Source organism: Meriones unguiculatus, chromosome 8, assembly GCF_030254825.1.
Source record: "Meriones unguiculatus strain TT.TT164.6M chromosome 8, Bangor_MerUng_6.1, whole genome shotgun sequence".
Lineage (NCBI taxonomy): Eukaryota > Metazoa > Chordata > Mammalia > Rodentia > Muridae > Meriones > Meriones unguiculatus.
In genome coordinates this window covers 38450686-38467264 of record NC_083356.1, presented here as the reverse complement: position 1 = coordinate 38467264, position 16579 = coordinate 38450686, and the positions used below count along the sequence as shown (strand labels likewise).

At 41.7% G+C, this 16579-nt stretch overlaps 1 long non-coding RNA gene across 1 annotated transcript in view; it reads left to right on the top strand.

The window, feature by feature from the left end:
- LOC132655820 (uncharacterized) overlaps positions 1–13116 on the top strand; it is a 198444-nt gene extending 185328 nt beyond the window's left edge. Inside the window, exons 5-7 of the long non-coding RNA XR_009593695.1 lie at positions 5246–5371; positions 5489–5881; positions 8780–13116. This is a non-coding gene — a long non-coding RNA (uncharacterized LOC132655820). The remainder of the gene's footprint in view (positions 1–5245; positions 5372–5488; positions 5882–8779) is intronic.
- The last annotated feature ends 3463 nt before the right edge of the window (positions 13117–16579 follow it).

Genomic DNA, 16579 nt, shown 5'->3' with positions numbered 1-16579 from the left:
AAGGTGGAGATAGTTGTATATATTTATAGGCTTGTGGATCAATTTGTCCAGTGACACTCAATAGGTTGACATTTGGCGATAACATGTTATGGCAGGAAGACGTACCACCCCCAACTTAGGCAGCCTGCAAGGTGAGGTGGGAGTTGTTGCACTGGATCTAAGGATGAAGTCTGCCTAGATCAATCCCTGAGAGGGAAAGTATTCTGGGGTCCCTTCTGGGCTCTGCATTATGGATTGGTGATAGCTGCAGTGCCCATGCACGGGTGACACCTGGCTTTTGGCTCCTCATGACCCCTTCCCTGCTTCAGCTTTTGAAAAACACTGTGTGTGTGTGTGTGTAGGTCTCTGCTGAGAACTAGTCTCTTCACACTTGGCTTTCAGCTATACAGCTTTCTGCAATGTTCACTTCTGTTTCCCACATCAGAATCCCCTGCCTGGCTTTCAGAATCTTCATTATCCATACCCCTACACTCCTATCCCAGGACTGTTTTCTTTCTACTCCAGCTTCAAGAAGATGTTTTCTCTGAACCCACAGCACCAAGCCTATCTCCACTTAAGGTATCTTTCCCTTGTGACTTCTGCCGCTCACTCCCCAACCTTGAGATATTTCTCTCCTTGAAATACAGCTTTACGAGGATTCTCCCACAAAGCCCACTGTGATTCTGATCTCCTGTGTCCACATCCACATAGAGCTCACACTAAGTTAAATTTTGACAGTCATGTCTTGTTGTGTTTTACTTCATTCTGCCATCATTACCTAACTCTCCTCCTGCTGAAGTCTTGACATCCTAAGTAGACTATCCGCTCCAGGAATGACTTCTGTTTTGCAGTCTCCTACTATGGTATCTTTAGCATTGGCAGTCACTTAATAAACAAACAAGTTTTCAAAGTTAGTTAGCATGGTTGTGTATTGGCTAGGGAATAGAAAGGGAAAACATAAGTAGTCATTTAAGAATCACGTATCAGTCTCTTCTGTAGTCCAGCCCACCCTGCCTTAAGCCTTCCAGGCCAGGCCTCTTTATTACATGGCTGGCCAAGTTCAAATATGACTTAGTTCTGTAATGCATAATGATTAAATCAGGGCAAGCAGCCTTTCCAGCTAAGCATCACTTGAGGAAAACAATGTGTAAGTCAGTGTGGGCCAAAGAGAATTACAGCCCTGCATTTAATCCAAGTTGAGCAGATTTAAAATCATGTATGAGATATAACTCTGGGTGTATCTTTTAAAAGAACTTTTTTTTCCTGTTAATTAAATGTGTCATTTGAATGCTTTCTCATTACTCTTACCTCCATCTTCTTTCATCTTCCTCCCACACCTACAAACTCTTCTCCTCCCTTCCTCCTGGTTCCTTTTCCGTGTTTATGTTTTTGTTGTTTCTTTTTATGGTGTGCTGAGTTTAATCTAGGACATCTGCGTGATCACAGGTATGAAACTATCATGTGCGTGTTGGTTTACGATAGGTACTCGCTCGTTTGAAGATAATGACTCCCTCTCGCTGAGAATCCATCAGTAGCCCGCATCTCAGCAGGCAAGGGTGCACCACATGAGACCCTTCCCCATCTGTCAGTCACTGCCTACAGATGCAGTCTGGTGGAGGCTCAGAGCAGGCAGCCTCAGCTGATGTGAGACTGTGGTTGGAATGACGGTGTCATACCCAAAAAATAACGTTTCATGATCCTGCTCCCACCTTTCAACATTAGCACACAGAGGACTAAGCTTCAAACATGTGAACCATTCCTATCCATAGTAATGCAGTTTGGGTGCTCTAGATACCCTTGAAATATATGATTCACCTAGACCTGCTCTTGGCCCTCACCTGCACTCCTCCTGTCTTCTTTTATTCCCTGTTGGTAGATGCTAGATGGCCGAGTCTAGTTTTGTGATGAACACCCTATACCCATGCTGGGGACTGTGAGAGTGTCCCTGGTGTGGACCCTGCAATGATGTGAATGAGTCATAGAACTCAGAGGCACATTTAGTTTCATAAGAGTTGTCATATTGTTTTCCAGAATGACTGTACTGGATCACACTTCCATCAGCCATCCTTGGTGGTTTCTGTTTCCCTACGGCCCCACCAGCACCTGGTATGATAAGATGTGCAATTACCACCATGACCATGTTGGGGCACTGTGTTGGACTCCTTACATGCCAAAGAAAAAAATCTCTAGTCAAAAGAAATATCAGGGAGGCAGACGATTCTTTCCAGAAATTTCCTGTAGACCTCCCCTAAGCCTGTGTTACTGTGTAGCATGGGGCAGGTGTCCCACTAGCAAGTCCCTATGAGAGATGACAGGATTGCTGTGGCTGCTTGAAGTGAAGGTTGACTCATCTGATTGCCAAGTATCTCTTTTGAGCACACCCTTATCTGTGTCAAACCTATACACAACTGGGACTGTTTAATAAACAAGAGAGCAGAGGCTAACTACTGCTCAGCAACCAACAGTCTGCATGAGGTTTTCACTTTTGCCAATTTCTGAGGTGCATACTGCCTTTTCTGTGCAAGCCAGTATCCCCCTTCTGTAATCATGCAGCATCTTCCCCAGATCTGTATAGCTAACCACTTTCAGAGACCAGAAGTGATGTGTTAACCAGCACATGCCCATTATCTGGGGATCAGATCTGTCCGGCTCATTTTAGCAGCCTAGCGTTCTTTAGAAAATCTTCGTACCAGGTAGACAATAGACCTGTTCCCACCCCAGCTGTTCGAACTGTGCGAGCTGAGGTCAAGCATGGTCCCAATGAGAGAAGGCAACAGAAAGTTTCAAGGGCAGAGTAGCATAACTCTGGCCCTGTGCCATGACACGTGGGGAGGAGCACCTGTCAGGGGCTAGTATCTCTGCAGGTAGCTGCTTTCCCTTCTCACTCACCACAGGGATGCTCTAGTAATCCTTGCATTTTCTGTCTGACCAATGAAAGAAAACACTGATTTTTAAGTGATACCCGAATGTTAGAATTTGTTGAGTATTTGCTCTCTGCCAGGTGGCTTGGGGTTGGGGGTGGGGTGAGGAGGTTCATTTCTATGAACTCAAAGAACTCTCCAGACTTTTCCTGTCCTTGTTGAACCCATGACACGGAATCTGTCTGTGTCATGGGCACAACATGCATTCTGAAAAGAAACCTGCTTCCAGGCTGGGGATCTGGTTCAGTCATAGAGTGCTTGCTCAGCATCCATAAGGCCTGAGGAAGAAAAAGAAAATTGCTTTTGGCATTTATTAGCAGGTGGCTTTAAGCAAGTAACTTCACTGAGGTATACATCTTTTGGCTTTCTTTGTGCACCACAGATAATAGTGGTATGTTTCAAGTACTCAGTGGGTTAACAATATAAAGGACTTAGAATATACTCAAATATTAGATACTTTTTACCATTTTAAAAGGAAATGTATCTTGAGGAAGCACTATTCCTAATTTTCTGAGAAAATGCCAGATTGATTTCCAAAGTGGTTGTACAAACTTACATTCCCACCAGCAATGGAGGAGGGTTCCCCTTTATCCAGCATGTGTTGTCACTTGAGTTTTTGATCTTAGCCATTCTGATGGGTGGGAGGTGAAATCTCATGGTTGTTTTGATTTGCATCTCCCTGATGACTAAGGATGTTGAGCATTTCTTTAAGTGTTTCTCTGCCATTTGGTATTCCTCTATTGAGAATTCTTTGTTTAGCTCTGTACCCCATTTTTTAATTGGATTGCTTTATTTGTTGCTGTTTAACTTCTTGAGTTCTTTATATATTCTGGATATTAGCCCTCTGTCAGATATAGGGTTGGTGAAGATCCTTTCCCAGTCTCTAGGCTGTTCTTTTGTTCTGACAACAGAGTCCTTTGCTTTACAGAAGCTTTTCAGTTTCATGAGGTCCCATTTATTGATTGTTGATCTTAGAGCCTGTACTGTTGGTATTCTGTTCATGAAGTTGTCTCCTGTGCCAATGAACTCAAAGCTCTTCTCCACTTTTTCTTCTAACCTATTTAGTGTATCTGGTTTTATATTGAGGTCTTTGATACACTCAGACTTTAGTTTTGTGCAGGGTGATAAGTATGGATCTATTTGCATTTTTCTACATGTAGATAATCCAGTTAGACCAGCACCATCTATTGAAGATGACAGGAGCCTACCACAGAGGGCCTCTGAAAGACTCTACCCAGGAAGGTATCAAAGCAGATGCTGAGACTCATAGCCAAACTTTGGGCAGAGTGGAGGGAGTCTTATGCTAGAAAGACCTAAAGGGTCTGGAGCTCCACAAGGAGAACAACAAAACCAAAAAATCTGGGCCCAAGGATGTTTTCTGAGACTGATATTCCAACCAAAGAGCATTCATGGAGATAACATAGAATCCCTGCCCAGATGTAGCCCAAATGGGCTACATCCCAGTCTCTAAATGTGTACCCTAGGAAGGGGAACAGGGGCTGTCTCTAACATGAACTTAGTGGCTGGTTCTTTGATCAACTCCCCCTGAGGGGGTAGACAGCCCTACCAGGCCACAGAGTCAGACAATGAAGACAGTCCTGATGAGACCTGATAGGCTAGAGTCATATGGAAGGGGAGGAGGTCCTGCCCTATCAGTGGATTATGGAAGGGGCATGGGAGGAGATGAGGGAGGGACGGAGGCAAGGATTGGGAGGGGAAGTGGGTGGGGGCTACAGCTGGGATGCAAAGTGAATAAATTGTAATAAATAAAAATTATATTTCAAAAAAGGAAAATGGAGAATTGTAGAGGCTCAGTGTAGTCAACTTACCAAACACCAGACCACTTTGCTTATCAGAGTCACAACTAGAAGATTCAAGTGTGCCAGGTCCCAGAGCTTGTACTGACTCTGGACATTAAGGAGTAGAGAATAGTCATGGAATTTCTTGACTTCTAAAGCAGGAAAATACTTTTTACACACACACACACACACACACACACACACACACACACACACACACACAAATCTCTGCATTGACCACAAAGGTAGCGCAGTGCTTCCAAGACATGATCAATTTCCAGTGTTCACCTGATGACCTGATAGAAAGCCAAACACCTAGAAGATAACTCATATCAGACACAGGAGTACCTACTAAACATCTCCTGTTCCACGCTGAATTCTCTGAATAAAAGGCTCTAAGGCTACAAGGATGCTGCTGGTACACAGATACACACAGCACATGGAGCTTGACACTGTCTAGAGTGCCAAGTGATTGTGCACACAGCTCGGTTTCCTCAGTATCCTGGAGTACGTGATGATAATTGTAATCCTGTTTTATTTTCTCAGATGAGATCTCTACTTAAGAGATGCCAAGTAACTCAACAGAAATCACACAACTGATAAATAGCAAAGGTGGAGGTCTTCAGGCTGGATGCCATTCTATAAGACAGTTGAGCTCTCCAGAGCTGATAGGTAAGTGTGCATCTCCCAGAATGCAATGTGCCCAGAGCTGATAATGAATGGGGTGTTGCATGGTGAGTGTCTTTTCCCCTGTTCTTCTAATCCTGAATTTGTTTTGTTTATTTGTAGGATACTGATGGACTTGCACAGCGATGACATTGGCCCTAAGAGAATGAGAATCTCTTTGCAGAAGGCGTAGAAGATTCCTGAAACTGGAAAATGTGCATAGAAAAAGTCAAAGAAGAGTGAAGAAAGCACTTTCCCTCCCCTCCCTGAGCATCTTCCGCCACACTCAACACTTCACCAAGGCTCTGGTCACCGCTGTGCTGTCCTCTTTCAATTTGGCTTGATGAAATATTAGTCTGGAAATTTTACTTTCAATTAAACTCACTTGTTGAACTGCCTCCACCTTCAAAGGATTCCATTAGGCTAATTATAGCTATTGCTACAAGGCATTATTTGCACTCAATTTCAGCTTTTAGGCAATTCAGTTCAAATGTTTTATGTTTTTACCCTGCAGAGGTGTGTATAACCATCATCCTTCGTCTTTAGAAACCCCAATTAAAACAGCAGTTTTGGAGGTGGCCATGTCTGGGGTAGCCTACTGTGGCTGGCCTTATACGCTGATTAAAGACAGCCAAAGACACAATGCTATACAGACCATGAAAGCCACCCCGTGTTTATAGGGTCAAGTGTTTAGAAACTTCAAGTTGTCCTTTATATCGTGATATTTCTTTGCAAACTAAAGCCAAAGGAAATGGAAATTCCTTCCAAATTGTAGAGATTTGTCTTTCTGCTAATTGTTGGCCATAATATAGTGTTTTAAGACATCAGCCATAAAAGAGTTTAGTGGAGATTCTATTTGATGTCTGCATTTCCCATGAAATAGAAATTATTTTCTCTTTTATTTATTATTTCCCTGTATGTGAGTACATGTAGGTACTCACAGCTCATAACACAAATGGGGTCAAAAGAGCTTTCTGGAGTTGGTTTGCTCCTTCCTGTGAATTCTGGAATATAGCTTGGGATCCTTAGTGTGTAAGCCAAGCACTTTTGCGCTCTAGGCCATCTTTGGTCTGAGATCACGTTCTTTGTATTCTTAGTTCTATCTTCTTTTCTTCTTGTGCCAGCAGACACGTAGCCTAGCTCATGCTTGCCAACCTCTTTCCATAAGAGTTAAGACCTCAGCTGGTGGGCAGCATGTGTACTGTATTATATTACATGCCTGCCTCATAGTAGGTGCTTGCATGATGAATAGATAGATGGATAAATGAATCCTCAAAGTATGACTTCGATTTTCTCCTTTCAAAAATATTTATTACATAAATATTAAGTGATTGCATTCATTTTAGGGGGAAAAAATCCCCAGAACTTTTGCAAGAAGATGGAAATACTTCTAATGTATCTTTGCTAACCTTCACCTCCTCCTTATCTCTGCAGAGGGAATAATTTGTCATCATTTTGGAGCACACCTTTGCATGCCTTGCCTATGCCTTTACGTACACATGCACACAGACAGCTCCTTATAGACAGACTTGTGAGCAGATTGCTTTGCAGTATATGTTTCTCACCTGGTAGTCTGTCAAGCCTGATGACACATAGGAGCCCCCTCTTTCTTCTTTTAGCTGTTACGGACTATCATTGTGCTCCGTGTATTTGCCACCTTTGATGTGAACCAAATGAATTCATGTGCCTGCAGCTATGCACTCACATGGGTACAGCACACAGAGATACAAGATGCCAATCCTGGATGCTTTTTCTTAAGCACTGACTTACTAGCTGTCACAGCTAGGTAGTCAGCTCTCCCTCCCATTTGCCACTTAGGTTATGCTGGCTGGCCAGCAAACCCCACAGGTCCTCCTGTCTTGGCCTACTGGCCCTGGGATTACAATCTTCTACCACCATGTCCAGATTTTTCACATGGGTTCTGATGATAATACTTAGGTTGTTACACTTGTAAAGCAAGTATTTATGATCTGAGGCATCTCCCTAGGCCCTCAAATAAGCTTTTCTATCGGTATTTTCAGTCACTTTATTTCCAGATGCCTTCTTTTTTGTAACTTGATCAGCTAGCCATAGTATCTTTTAGTATTCACACCACATTTCATCAGTATCCATCAGCTACTTTTGGGATAATGCCAAAGAAGCAAACAGAATTATGCAAAGGTTTGAGGCTTGCCAGAGAGACCAAATATCACTTATCCCAAATCTAGGCCTTTGTGTCCCAATTATTCCATAAGAGTGGACATGATAACTTAGGATAATTTCCTTTCCCTGGATGGTATTTTTCATCTGCACAGTGGGCTCAGAGAGCCTTTTGAAAATATTAGGAAGAATAACAGAACTTCCATAGTGCAAAAAATTTACCTGCAAAATACCTCAGTCACTGTCCTTCTACTGTGTGTTGGATGGGGAAAGACACCAGAGCCCCGTGCTTAGCTGATAAAGCACCATAGTCTACTATAAGCCCCAAACTATTGCCTCTATATTTGACTCTTCTTTCTAAATATTTTGCCATCATTTATAAAGAATTTTTATTTGGTTTGTTTAGTTTGGTTAAATGTTACATATTACATTCTTTTTACACTCATATCCACCCTATTCTCTATGTCGCCAATCCTTGTCAACTACCTTCCTTCCCGAAACTCCTTTCTCCATTTACTTTATTTTGCCTTGTGACCCATTCTGTTTAACCAAGTCTGTCTTTGTAGCCACAAATTTCCAACTATCGGCTGGAGCCTGGTGGACCCACTGTGACTACCTGACTCTTCACAATGTCTGCCCTTCTCTTGGAGTTCTGCAGGATAGGATATGGTCCTTGGAGTCTCTCAACCATTCATGATTGACTGATGATAGCTCAGTTTTGTAAGGGCCAGTATAGGCAACTATAGCAGCTGTGCAATCATGATTCAATGTATTGTGTCATGCCGTAACAATAGCATTCACAACCCTTTTCTGTGTTTTCTGCCTCTTACATTTTTTTCATTCTATCTTCTGTGACATTCCTGAGTCACAGAGGAGGGTAATACTATAACTCTCCTGAGCACTAAGCCATTATGTATTCTTAGCACCCTCTGAAACCAAGAATATCTGTATTTACCACAGTTCACTGCAAAGAAAAGCTTCTCTGATTAATGCTGGGCATAGCATTTATCTACTAGTTTAGACGAGGGAGGGGGTTACAGCTGGGATACAAAGTGAATACATTGTAATAAATAGGTAAAAAATAAATTAAAAATGGTTGGACTCTATGTCGCTGAGTGATATGGACGTCTGTGAAGCAGGTCTCAAGTTAAATCAGGAGTAGTTGGTTAGCAATGTCATGCCACAATTATACCAGTAGGTGCAACTAGCAGATTGATATTGTAGTTCATGGGGGTCACAGATGGGTGAAAAACATTTGTTTTTTTTCTTTCTCAGCACCTTTTATAACACCTATCAGCAATATGAAAGCTATCTAGCAGAAAGGAAAACTTCACCTCCCTTACAGCTTAATTTATCTTCATATCATAACTGAGGTGAGTGTTATCTTCAGCATTAGTATTGACTAGTTCTGGTGAGCAGCCAATAGCAAGAGCTTCCTTAACAAAGAAACACATAGTGATGGATCTCATGTCTGTCATAGTCATGGCACTTTTCATTTTAAAAAAACATTGCTTTCATTGCAACCATCCTGAAGATACCTGATAAACTAGGGCCAGACAGAAGGAGAAGAGGACACCCCCTCTCAGTGGACTCGGAAAGGGGCAGGGAAGAAATGAGGGAGGGAGGGGAGGAGTGGGAGGGAAAAAGGGAGTGGGCTACAGCTGGGATACAAGTGAATGTATAAAATTATTTAAAAATAAAAAAATAAAAATTAAAAAAAATAAATTTGAGAAATGAAAAAAAAAAACATTGCTTTTAGAAGTAGCATCATCCAACCATATGTGATATAAATCTTCTAATTTCTTAACTATTTTAATTGACTTACAATGTGATAGGTTTCCATATGGTTTTTGCATACCCTTGTTTTGATTAATTCTCACATCCCCTGCCTCTTCATTTCCCCATGTCCCACCTCTAACTCTGCTTTGTTCTTGCTCTTCCCCCTTTCTACTTCCATATTGCCTAAGCTCCACTTGCCTCCCTCCCTTAAGTCATCGTTGTCCCTGATGGCCCCTTCTAGTTTTCCAGCTTCCATACTTCCTGCAGGTTAAAAAACACAAACGTGAAGATTCAACGATAGGACCCATATATGAGAAAGAACATGTGCCTGGTATGGTGAAGGGAAAAACATCTGCCAAAATAACATCGGAAGTTTAAAACCACACTCATTGTGACTATTTCACCTGGTGTTTCAAGTCTCGCCTGACCGGCTGATAGGTCATTTCATGAGTCTCTGACAAGACTTGAGAGACCATCAAAGCCCAGCAGGTCTTCTTTTGCAAGAGAATCTTCAGGTGTTCTAGGCCATTGGGACACATGCCAAGCCCTTCAGAGAGCCACAAGAATAGCCCAGAGGAAGTTCTAAACCACTGTGATTCATGGGTAGTCTTTTCTCTCCTGAAACCTAAGCCATGGGGTATTCCCCCTCTTTGTAGCTCAGGACCTCAAGGGTCACTGGCTTGTCTTCATATGCCTAAGGTGGCTTTGCCTCACCAGGAAAGGTGTGCCTTGCCCTATGGCAGGAAAACTCTGGCCCTTGGTCTGTAGATGTTGTGGTTGCAGGTGAGAGATCATTATGAAGAAGTATGAAAGGTACAAAAGGAGCAGTAACCCTGCAGCGTCTGAGGGTTTTGTGTGCCTCCATTCCTGAGTGCCACTTTGCTCATGTGTTCCCGGGGTTGAGTAGATTTCTGTATGAATGGGCTGATACATTTCTCTGTACCAAGATGCTAAGAACACATGACTAAACCTCTTCCATTCTCTGCTTCCTACCAGCTAGGCCAACTGGTGAAATGAAGCTATGCAATAGCCACTTTACCCTCTCCTTTTTTTTTTTTCTTTTTTTATGGGGAGGGGGAACCAAAACCATACTTTTTTCTGGGTGTGATGGGGCACAGCGGTTATTGAGGCCGGAAGAACAAGATTTCCGAACAAGCCTGAGTTAAAGTCCAAAACCCTGTCTCAAAACAGGAGTAATGTAACTTAGAGGTTCTGAACTCTAAGTATCTAGAACACACACACACACACACACACACACACACACACACGAGCAAAAGGAATGGAGAAGATTTCATTGGCAAAATGTACATGGCCAATTGATGATATAAATTAGAGGATGATGAAGTTCTTGCTGCTGTTAATAGTTGATTTTCTTGACTATATTTATTTGAATCTCTTGTAGGTCAATTCAAATCAAGTTGTCTCCTGCCACCCCATATTTCACATTCTCAGCCCTCATACCATGTATAATCAATCACAACTGGTAAACTTTCAAAAAGAAGTCAACTTACCCTATGAGTCATAGATCCTTGACTGGAATAGCTTGATGTGAGGAAGACTCACATAAATTCCTTGGCCTCTTAATTTCAGCTTCTGGAAACTCCTTTCTTCCAGGGGCTTCCCCAAGGAACAGGGCATGGGGTATACAGACACTCCACAGCCCTGGCTGAATTCTGCTTGACACCAGCTGTTCCATTTTCTTTCTGTCGTTATACCTCTCCTCCCTCAGAAATGCCCCAACTGGGAAGATTTCAAGTTTTAGATAGACTACTCTGGGAGGCTTTAAAGACATATTTAATTCTTTCCCATGTATTTCCCTATTGCAGCTCCCCTGAAAGGAATTAGAAAGCGGAGTTGTACAGATTGAGTAAGCTAGTACGTGTATTATTAATCTCTCCCACTTTGTGTATCGCCGTTTTCTGTTGATCTTTGCATGCAGGCAGCACATCTGGTGACTTTGCCATGTCCACACCGAATGCCTAAACTTCAGGGGGGTCCATTTTGGTTTCACATAAGCAGTCCTCTGCCATCTAGCTGTAACTTAGCTATAGCTAAGTTCCCCCAAAGTTGTTAAACTTTGAGAAGAATGAGGGACGAGAGTTCTTTGCCCCTGAATTGACCTACCAGGGGAGTGAGAGCTACAGTTCTTAGCTTTACTATCCATTCTTGTCTTCTCTCCCTTTGTTCTCTATATGCTAGACCTGTGAAGTACATACTCATATCTGAGCAAGTATATTGAAAATATTGGTTATTTATAATATCATGGGCCTTTGCAATATAAGAACAATTGTTCTATATAACTGATGTCTGTCATTCTGTAGATCACTCCCCACAAATCACTTTATTTTTCCATCCATAGTTTTCTTCCAGCAATGCCTATGTTATTCCATAACTTTTCAACTACATGTCAAAATTTCCTTTTATCCAAATCATTGTTAGCAACAAAACCTAATTTCCTAACTTTCCTTCTGTATGTAAAATTTTACTTCTAGTATGCCCTGTATCCAACAATAATGACAGAAGCATACTCACTGAATTAAAGAATGTAAATGTCACTCTGTATGGTTACTTGTGTTTAAATGAATGGATTTGTTTTTTGTTTGTTTGTTTTTGTTTGTTTGAATGGGTATAGATTTATCAAGAAATCTGATGAGAGCCAGCTGGGGGTGCCACACCCTTCTAATCCCAGCACTAGAGAGACAGAGGCAGTCCTCTGAGTTTGAGGACGGCCTGGTCTGCAGAATGAATTCCAGGACAGCCAGGGCTACACAGAGAAACCCTGTTTCAAAAAGGAAAAAAAGAAAAAAAAATCCATTGAGTTGTACTGTTTCGCTTTTTCTCACACCATCTTATTACTAAAATCTTGCATTGTGGTAGTACATTTATTAGAATTTATGTAGCAGTATTAATACCTTCTGAGTGATACTCATAAGTGTCACCTTATGAGTGACATTGGGGTTCACTACTGGTGTCCTGTGGGCCTATGGGGCTTGATCAATTCCTAGTGTTGCAAATCGGCTATCACTGGATCAAAGTTTAACTGCCTTAGAAATCCCCTGCACTCTGGGAATTCATTGTTCTCTCCCTTTTCCTTACCCTTAGCAACCACTGGTCCTTTAGTATCTCTGTAGTTGTATAGTTTTGAGACTATCACATGGTTGGAGCCACATAATAGGTAGCCTTTACATACCTGTTTGTTTTTTTTTTTTTTGTTTGTTTGTTTTTTGCATATGACTCCTTTAATATGTTATTTATGAATTGAGAATTGGCAATGGATATTCTATGGTCTGGATGAGCTAGATTTAAGCCGAGTTGTCTACCTTCAAATTTGTGCATCAAGGAGTGAAGCTACTATAAACACTTATGTTGATTAAAATTTTCAGCTATGTGTGTAAATACTTAGGAGGCCAGTTTCTGAGTCTTAGGTAAGACAATGTTTAGTTTGAAGGTTTACTGCCAGACAAGTGAATGGACCATTCCAGCTAGCAGTGAATTGAGAGTCTCGATGGCACATAACAGAGAGGTGACTCAGTAGCATAGCACACACCTAGCATTCTTGAAGCCCTAGGTTTAAGTCTAGAAGCAAATCAGTACAAGTTCACCAAGTCAGATGATGCAGAGCTGTGATCCCATCTGCTGGAGAGGCTGAGACAGCTGGATCACAGTTTCAACTCCATCTTGATTACAGAAGGTTCCTGTCAATGTTCGGCACTAATGTTCTAGATTTGGACAATAGTAATCAGTGTATGGTGAGGTCTCCATACTGTTTTAGTTTGTGTTTTCTTAGCAACAGATTTTCCCGTTTATTTGTTTCCCATGTATCACCAGTGAAGTATCTGCTCAGTCGTTTCTTTTGCCTTTTAAAAAGTATTGTGTTCTTTTTTTAATTCTAAATTTTAAGAAGGCATTTTTTGTACATTAAAACTATATTTTACACTTATTAATTTATGTGTGTGTGTGTGTGTGTGTGTGTGTGTGTACATGGGCATGTTCATGCCATGGCATCTACATAGAATTGCAGGAGCTGATTCTTTCCTTCCACTATGTGGGTTTCAGGCTCAGACTTAGTCGTCAGGCTTAGAGGCAAGCAACTTTACCTACTGAGCCATCTTGCTGGCCTTTTACACCTTGAAATGTACTTTTAGTTTTGAACAAACATACTTAGAGATGAACAAAACAATTATGTGAATTTAGTGGATACATTTACATTTTTGACATACATACATACATATATATATGGTATATATGGCACATATATAGTACCTGGAGGTATAGCAGCCATGTTGAACCTATAAGGTTATGACAAGCCACGAAACTAGGAAACTAGGATGGAAGAACAGAAGGGACAGAAGAAGCCCAATCCCTGACTGAATTGTTGCTGGGGTAATCCATCATTTCAGGGCTGAGACCACCTTCAGATTTGTTGCTTATTGGGCTTTTACAGCTGAAAGGATTTCTAATATTCAGAGTATCTTCAGCATGAGATGACACCCAGAGCTTCTGGGTTCCAACCTAGAATATTCTATGTGTCCATGGATAAGTCTCTTACCTTCTCCATGAATTCCCTTGCTCATCTGTGTAATGCTCAATAAATGTAAGTTGAACACTGAATGAGGGACAATGGTACCATTTAAGTCATGACTGTCAGTCTCGTTAAATGACTAAATACTTATAAAAAGGCTGGAACATTGCCTGACACAAAGTAAGTGGCTGTGGAAGGGTTTGCCAAATGGTATGAGGTGAAGCAGTAATGTTTATAGGCTTTGTTTCGCATCTTGATCATCAAACCACCGTAGCCTTTAAGCAGAACTTTGACCCCTTCACTACTGAGGATCAGGGAGCATGAAATGTCCCCCAAACTCTCTCAGAACACCCATACTAGTAGTTTCTTTTTGACACAAAAGACTCCTTAGAGAAAACTGGCTTGTAAAAAAGAAGGGGGCTGTGACCATCAAGTCGTGTCACCAGATAACGAAAATATCCAAACTTGTTCATGCAAATGGATTTGAGTCTCTCCTGGCAAATTCTAGAAGGCTCTAGAATTTTGGAAACTCCTTTTTGAAAGACTCTTTCCATCTGGTGGCTTTTTATTTGCATCTCCCATCTTTCTTGTCAGGTAGAGAGATGGGAGGAAGATTGGTATCTGGGCTCTCGGTCCTTTTTGTGTAGTGAAGGACCAGGCTGCTAGTCATGTGTGAAGGAACAGGTATGACCTAGGATATCACTTTCTGCTGCCCCAATGGCCATCCCCTAGAGAGGTCACTTGAAGTTGAGCAACAACTAGGCATTATTTCAAAATAGTTCCTGATCATAGGGTTAAAGAATCAACTAGTATGTGTGCCCATTTAAAAACTTTTGCCAAAATTAAAGCAAGACAAAACAACGCTCCCCCACCCCCCATCCCCCAATTACTCGCTTTTGGAAAGTTCCTAAAGAATGTGTGTCCTTCCCACTTGCTTATTACCATTTCTGTGAGTGATGCCCCAGAAAAGGGAGCCCCAACTTTGGACCGCTCTCCTACCCAACCTTCCTCCTTCTGTCTGACCTACTTTCTTTCTTCAGCAGCCAGGGTCCTTTAAAAACTAACACCAAAACATAGGCTTCCTCTGGTCATAAGCATGCTCTGAATTACCATCCCACTTAAGAATAAAATGTAAATAGTCCACCTCGGGTGGGTGATAGTTTATCCTTACTGCCACTTTCCTGCTTGTTCATACCTCCTTATCTCACAGATTCCCTGAGTATACTCTGGCCTCAGCCTTTCCATGTACCAGTTTACTTTTCTAGAGCATTCTTTCCTGAATAACTATCTGCTTTGTTCTGTCCTCACTTTATTCTGATCTGTATTTCAGTGTCAATTTCCATTCAGGCTTTCTCTGCCAACTCTCTGAAGTGTGCTCCTCTTCTTTGCTGTCATCTGTAGCACCCTAAGTTTCAGTCATTGCAGACAAAACTCCATTAAGCATCTCTTATCAGAATACAAGCCTAGTGGTGAAGGAGCCATTTTTCCATTGTTAGAGTGCCTACAGAAGCCAGAACACTCTGCACTGGGTGCTTGCTAAGTAATGACGCTGAATAAAACATTCTGACCAAGTTCTAAGACTTATGTTTCTTGTGAACCTGTGAAATCTGCCTTTAGAGCACTTCTTGGAAAGTTCCTTATATGTTTTGAAAAAAAGGGTCTGAAAAGGAGTGCATTGGTGATGCTGTATAGGTGACTGAATGCACCTTGATTAGAAGTCCACCTCACTGCATTTAGATAATCTCTTCCTCAGGTCATGGACATCATTGAGCATCCCAATTCTAAGCAGCATTCTTATCTTTGGTGGTTTCTGGACAAAATCAGATGGCCATTTGTGTGCTTCCTTTTGGAACATGGGATTTCTATCTTTTCCTTAAAGTGTGTGCAGACTGGTGACTGTTACATGCATCCCCTGCCTAGAGTTCTTGGAGTACAAGGACTAGGAGACCATAGTGCCTGTAATGCTGAAGAGCCAGCTATTCTTGCCTTAGCCACGGCTGCAGATTAGCTACCAGTCAGCGATGGCCATCTTGGCCGTTTAAGCCTTTGCATTTTTGAATGACCACAGTCTAGCTGGCATCTGAGTACAAGGGCATGGCAGTGAGAAGCACCCTGACAAGTCCTTCCCAAATTCCTGACCAAAAACATTACAAGCCGTACTAACTGACTGGTGCTTTAAGACACAACGTTCTGCAATAATGTGTACTCTTCAATGAAATGAGAGGCCCCACTGTAATTCTTCCTCCAGCACACTAGGCAACTGGGCAAATGATTTTCAGTTTTAAGCACATCCAGTTTCTTACCTCTATGTTAGTATTCATGTGGATGTTGCTGTTGTTCAGTATGAAAGTAAATTTTGTTTAAATGCAACATGCTTTGCAACAGTTTCTATATTTCTTCCAAGCTAGATGTCATCCACTGTATTACCATTAATTTATGCATAGCAAGAAAGAAACAAGTTTCTTCCAATGAAACTATACCATGCCTCTGGTTGTAGGATATACATTATTTGAAAAGATATATCTGAAAACTTCTGCTTTGAAAGTTGATAAGCATAAAGACAAGGTTGAACCCAGATGCAAAATAAAAGTTTGAAGACTTGAGTTTGTGAGAAATGGGGAGCTCAGAGCAAATATGACCTTGTATCAAAGTCACGAATCTGCTGTCCCATTTTACACGCTATAAACCAGAGAAATAATACTGCCCTGTGATCTGGGACAGAAAGTGATCTCACAGAACCACTGGGAATGGAAAGAGTCAAATGACACTGCTTT